The following is a 6000-nucleotide window of genomic DNA, read 5'->3' on the forward strand; positions in this document are numbered from 1 at the left end:
CACTAGATATTTCTAAATCTCAGATCCACTAAAATTTCTTAAATTTACTATGATCTAAAATAAAGCTATTGTACTACCTAAAGGTAAATCTACTATACCACCTGAGCTAAATCTATTTTACTATCTAAGTTAAATCTATTGTACTAACTAAACTACATTTACTATATCTAAATTCAGCTAAATGTTTCTAAGTCTCAGATTCACTAGCTATTTCTAAATCTCAGATCCACCAATATTTCTAAATCTAGACTACAATATACTATCTAAACTACGAGATTAAAAATATCTACCTGGGAACAACGGAAGAATTTTCTTCCCCCCTCTTCTCTCCTCCTCCTCTCCTCTCCTTTTTTTTCTTCCCTCTTTCCTTTCCTCTCTTTCTCTGGCTTTCCTCTCTTTCTCTAGCGCGCTCTCTCTCTAGCGCGGTCTGGTGCGGGGGAGGGGAGGGGCGCGGGTGCAGCTTATATGGTGAGCGAGCCCCGCCATTTGAACCGGCGGTAAGGGCCTTATCGCCGTTTCAACCGGCGGTAAGGGCCTTACCGCCAGTTCAAACGGCGGAGCTTCCTCGGGTGCCGCGCGGATCTTATCCGCTGGGTGACCGTTGAGCGCCAGGTCCTTACCGACGGTAAGGCCATACCGCCGTTTCAGCCAGCGCTATAAGCCCATTTTTACAAATTTTTAATTTAAGTATATATTTCTGCAAAATCGAAAAAAATATAAAAATAAAAAAATTCCTCCTCAACATATGTGGCCGTAGCTGTGCCTACCGGTGCCGCAGTGGGCCCGTGCTTGGCTCGTCCCAGGCAGCAGCCATGGACACCACTGGAATGAGGACTTCTCGAGCCGCTTCACACCAACCCTGCAAGCCTCGCCCTTTTGCGCCGGCGAGCTCTTTGCCGGCGCCCGCCGGCTGCCGACGCCTCTTGCTGCCGGTCTAGTATTCGAGGCTCCGGCGCTCCGCGCAATGCAAAGCGTGCTCGCCGCCCTCAGGGGCGACGCCTTCCTCCTTTACGACCCCGTGGTGTAGTCCTGTAGGAGTTACGCCAGTGCCTACTGCCCACTGCAATTGCCGCGTTCGAAAAGGTTCTCGCTCCTCGGCTACCTGTTCCTCGATCTGGTTCATATGAAATTCATGTGATATGTTCAATCTCTAGAACTTTTGATTTTCATCTGAAGAGCAACTGATTTCAGATTCAGAACATTTGATTTTCATCTCCAGAACAATTGTTCGGGCTCTGAAACATTGATTTGTTCTCTTTTGTTGTTTTTTGTGCTGTTAGTTCTTGTCTGTAATATCTTCGATTTTTCTGTATGTTTGTCTTAGTATTTTTTATTGTTGTCATCAATATTTTCAGTTGTTTCAGTTCCTTTTTCGGTCATGTTTCGGTATTGTTTTCAGTTTTTTGCTGTTTTGTCAGCAATTTTTTCGGTTGTTTCAATTCCCCTTTTCAGTCGTTTGTTATGGTGCTCGAGCTTAGAATCGAGTGAATTAGGCTTTCGCGTCACCCGTTTTTCTCTCCTAATTACTACTACGTGGTTTGATTGTGTTGGTTGAAAAATCGAGTGAAGCCAGAATAAAAATCACTCGATTGTTACTGCTGGGGTCTGCATTTCCTGCTAGCATATTATCTGCTCGGCCGGCCCTGTGGATTCTCTTGTTTTGCACCAGCAGCAGACCAAGAGCCCAATAAGATGTTGCAGCTGGAGGAAAGTTATGGTCATGTGTTTGGGCCAATTTGTAGTGACTTGAAATTATTCCGAATATTGTGGCCCAACATTGATGTCTGTCTTTCTGAAGGAACCCAAGGCCCAAATGTGGAGTTCCGGAATATATCCTAGTTATTTGTTCGGCAAATTTTGCTCCTGAACACTCCTCATCAACACTGATCCTCTGAAGTTTTGCTAGATGCAGAGAGGAAACAAGGGGAACGCTGCATGAAGTATCACTACTACAGCGCATTCTGTCGTAGCAAAGGCACTGCAAATGATGAAGCACGTTTCACGACGCACTAGGCTGGTGATCCTTCCGTCGTTGGTCGACAACTCCTACCAAAAGCACGGGAAAACATGATTGGGAAAAATAAACTACTCCAACCTGTGACTTGTGTGCCGTGTTGACAGCTTCCCAAGTAGTACGGAGAGTAGTAAGCAAGTACAGTACCAGTGCCAACGACTGAAAAACATGATACAAAAGGAAGGAGCTGGCAGGAACCCTCCTGTTTCTCAAGTTTACGAACCAATGGCTCTCCAGGAAGCTGCCTGCAGGCTTCTGCCGCTAGCTGTTACTGGCAGATAAGGGCATTTTCCCCGTCCTGATCCTGAACAAGAACAATCCAGCCGCGTACCATCACGATCTTCCAGGATACCCCGGTGCTGGATGGTGCCCCCGCAGCGATCCGGCAGCAAATTCTTGGAGCTGCATCGACGACGTTCCATTCCACTGGAGCTCGCTCGGCCGCGCCACACGCCGCGGTCTCTCCGTGCAGGTCAGCTGTCCCGTCCCTGCCGGGGAACAAGCCCGCCAGCGATGGGAGGCTCGCCGGGCGCCCACGTCACCACGTGTCGCCGCGCCGCGCGGCGCACCGACATGTGGAGTCAAAGGGAGAGGGGCGTCGTCGGCTCAGATCGATCCACACAAACCACACATCACCGTCACGTAAGTAGCATGTGTGGTAACGTGCACTGTGCAGGTTTTGGCGTTTTCCCCCGCGGGGCCTGGGACCACACGGCCGGGCCACGTCAGCGAACTGGCCGGCCGGCGGCATCCTAGGACGGGAGGCCGGAGGTGGCCACGCCGCCCGGCCAGCTCCATCATTTGATCATAATACAGAGTCAAACAACTCAGTTCACTTCTTAAGCGGATTTTTGATATCAGAACTGAAAAGGATGCACGCATGACAAAAATTAAAATTAAGAAGCCAAGGACAACGCAGCCCCATTTCCGAAAGACGACCACGCAACAACCCTTAGGACGAATTAAATTGCAGCACCATCCATTATTTCCGGACAATTCTCTCGAGTTATTGGACCTTGCTTGAATCACTTGCCAATCATTATGCAGAATGAAATCATTGCTCTTTGATTCCAGTTTTGTTGGTACCTAGCCCTCAAAAGGAACTGGCAATACTTTAATAGCATTGGCCTCTCATGCATCTGCAGTGCACAGCACGAGCTCGATTACGACCTCCCAACACCACATCAAGGAGCACTTAATTTCAGAAAAACAAAACATAGAATTTGAGTTAGCCAATCAGACAAAGTATGAACTCACCGTACACTTTCGTCTAGCAACTCAATAAATAATTCATGCAAGCACGACAAGAGTGATACACTCACTCAATCCCATAATATAAGGGGCACATGCGAATCAAGATTCAAAGTTTAAAATTCTACACATTTAATGGAAATTTTGTCTTTACAAAAATAAAAGTATTGGATTTATGTTTAAAATTACTTTCATGTGGCTATAATTTTATTGCTACAAACGTTATAATATGAGATATTAAGAGTTAAATCTTAGTATTAGAGACCGTTTTAGATTTAACAGCATCTTATATTTAGAAAAGAGGGAGTAACACAATATTCTAGGACAAGATTTCTGTATTACTCCACTTGCTGTCTACTGCCACAACAACACTTGAAAGATTGTTTCACAAAGGCTGAGTGGAATCGCCATCGTAAACATGTTAAATTCTACATGTTTGTTTTCACATGGCCAAAATTGTGCTAGAGATTCAGAATTAGTAAAACTTATTTGGGGTGTTAGCTAGGTCCCTGAACTATTAATTTTTAGTTTTATGCCCCTCAATTAGTCAAGTGGTTTCTCAAAGTATAAACTCGTGGTACACCCTTCACCTGCTGCTTTTTTTTGACTGAAGTGAGTAGGGAAACCCCAACCTATTTTTTAATATTTTTTTATTTCAGATCCATTTAATTCGCTCCCACGAGGAGTTAAACTTGGACTTGCTTTGATGCTACTCAAGTGCTCTAACCACTAGGCTAGAGGTCCTATCACTTCACCTGCTACTTTGGACCTTTGGGTAAACCACTCTATCAAGTTTAAGCATATGGAAATGGAATTTTTTTTTAGAGAATGTGCCTCGACATGTATTTCATCAAGAGGAGGAAGAGAGATTACAACATGTGCCAAGGCCCAGCCGAAGCAAAGGCCGAGGGCGATCAAAGTCAAACTGCCGAATAAAATGAAAATTAATATCTAGCCAAACCCGTGTCTAGTTACTCCACAAGTAAAGGGGCAAAAAAGGCACAATGCTTTCATGTTCATCAGCCGAAGTTCGTATTAGTTAACTAAATATAATAGAAATTGGTGCCACTTATAAACAAATGGTGAGAAAAAATAACTATTTTATAGTGGAAGCAGCTAGCGGACCTTAGAGCCCCTTTGCCAGGGCTCCGACTTCTCCATGTTGCAGCAGCTGGTGAAGTCAGAAAAATGACTTCACCGATTTTTTAGAGTTCATTTGCAGGAGCTGTTATTGTAAGAAATATTCTTTAGAATCCAACTCTTACTCGATGCCCCGTAACAAGACACCACTGTAGTACTGATTAGAAGGGAGGGAGATCGGAGTTGGAATTGTTAAAGCAAGATAGACGTCTTTTGTCTCTCAAATATCACATGAGTATCAATACCATCTCTCAACCTTCAATTGGACCCATTTATTTCAATTAGACAAATTTATTAGTCCTTCAACTTCTACTTTCGGATTTAATCTTGTCTCTCATCCTAATTGGATGTCCACGCTGGTATGCAACGTCACCTACGTCAACTATAATACTGATCGAGACGATTACACGTCAAATGCAACGCAAATTCTTATAAAAAATACATTGCCGAGTATACAGTAGTCAGGTAGGACCGTAGGATATACCGATATACAGCAAACACGATTATTTTGCTGAAGCCACCGCATTATGAGTCGTGCATGGAAGCATGCATGCATCTGTACGCCGCTTGCGTGTCACGGACGGCACGTACGTAGCCATGCAATCCACACAACCCCTGTACCGTGCAGAGGGCGTCGTACGCCGGTACGCCCCCCGGATAGCAACATGTCACTTGCACAGGTCGGCACTCGGTCCAGCATCCTCACGAGGGGTTGGCTGACCGTCACAAACAGTACACCACGTACCACCGCACCTCACTTCACTTGGTGGTCTTGGTCGTCACGTACAGCCCAATCACTTCGGCGTACGTACACGTACCTCAAGTCTTGCCTCAAGATCTCTTGATAGGATCTCGCTGCATCATGCATTGAGCCTCTGTGAATGAAGCTCCGCCCCAAATCTACGTGTGCTGTAAAGTCAATTGCATCGTCTAATTACTCCTAAAAAAATGCATTGCCAAATTCGTGACACAGAAAGCAATGCGATTTCTGTAGAAGAAGTGTGATCGGAAGCCGAAACCTCACCAGAAAAACCAAAAAAGAAAAGAAAAGAACAGCAATGACGACCACAGAGCATGAGAGCAAGCCGTGGATGGATCCGAAGCGAGGTCGCAGCTACAGCGCGCGAGTCAAGGAGACAGGCAACATGGACGGCGACCCCTCCACATGTTGGCTGTTGCTGCCCTCCGCAGCGCAGGAGATGGAAATGGGAAACTACTATGTGTGAGCCAACAATATTCACTGCAAAAATATATGGGCACAATGTGCAAAGAGTTTATGGAGGGGCGCAGATGCACCTACCGTGACTCAAAGAAATGAAAAAGAAAACAAAAAATACTTGTCTAAAAAACAAAATGAAGAAAAATGCACAGAAATTCCTATCCGCACCACATGCACTGTGAGATCCAGTCAGCCGGTCAGTTAACTGCCTGTTTATTGACCGAGAAAAACAACTGTTTCTGGAAACATTGAGCGCCCGCCAAGCCACCCGATCGTGATCCCGACGCGATCCGACGGCCGCGGAGGCCGCCCTCACATGCGATCGCGGCGTCATGGGCACCGTCCCCGCCGGCATCTCCTCGGGCGCAGCTGCGAA

This window comes from Setaria viridis, chromosome 3, assembly GCF_005286985.2.
Source record: "Setaria viridis chromosome 3, Setaria_viridis_v4.0, whole genome shotgun sequence".
Classification (NCBI taxonomy): domain Eukaryota; kingdom Viridiplantae; phylum Streptophyta; class Magnoliopsida; order Poales; family Poaceae; genus Setaria; species Setaria viridis.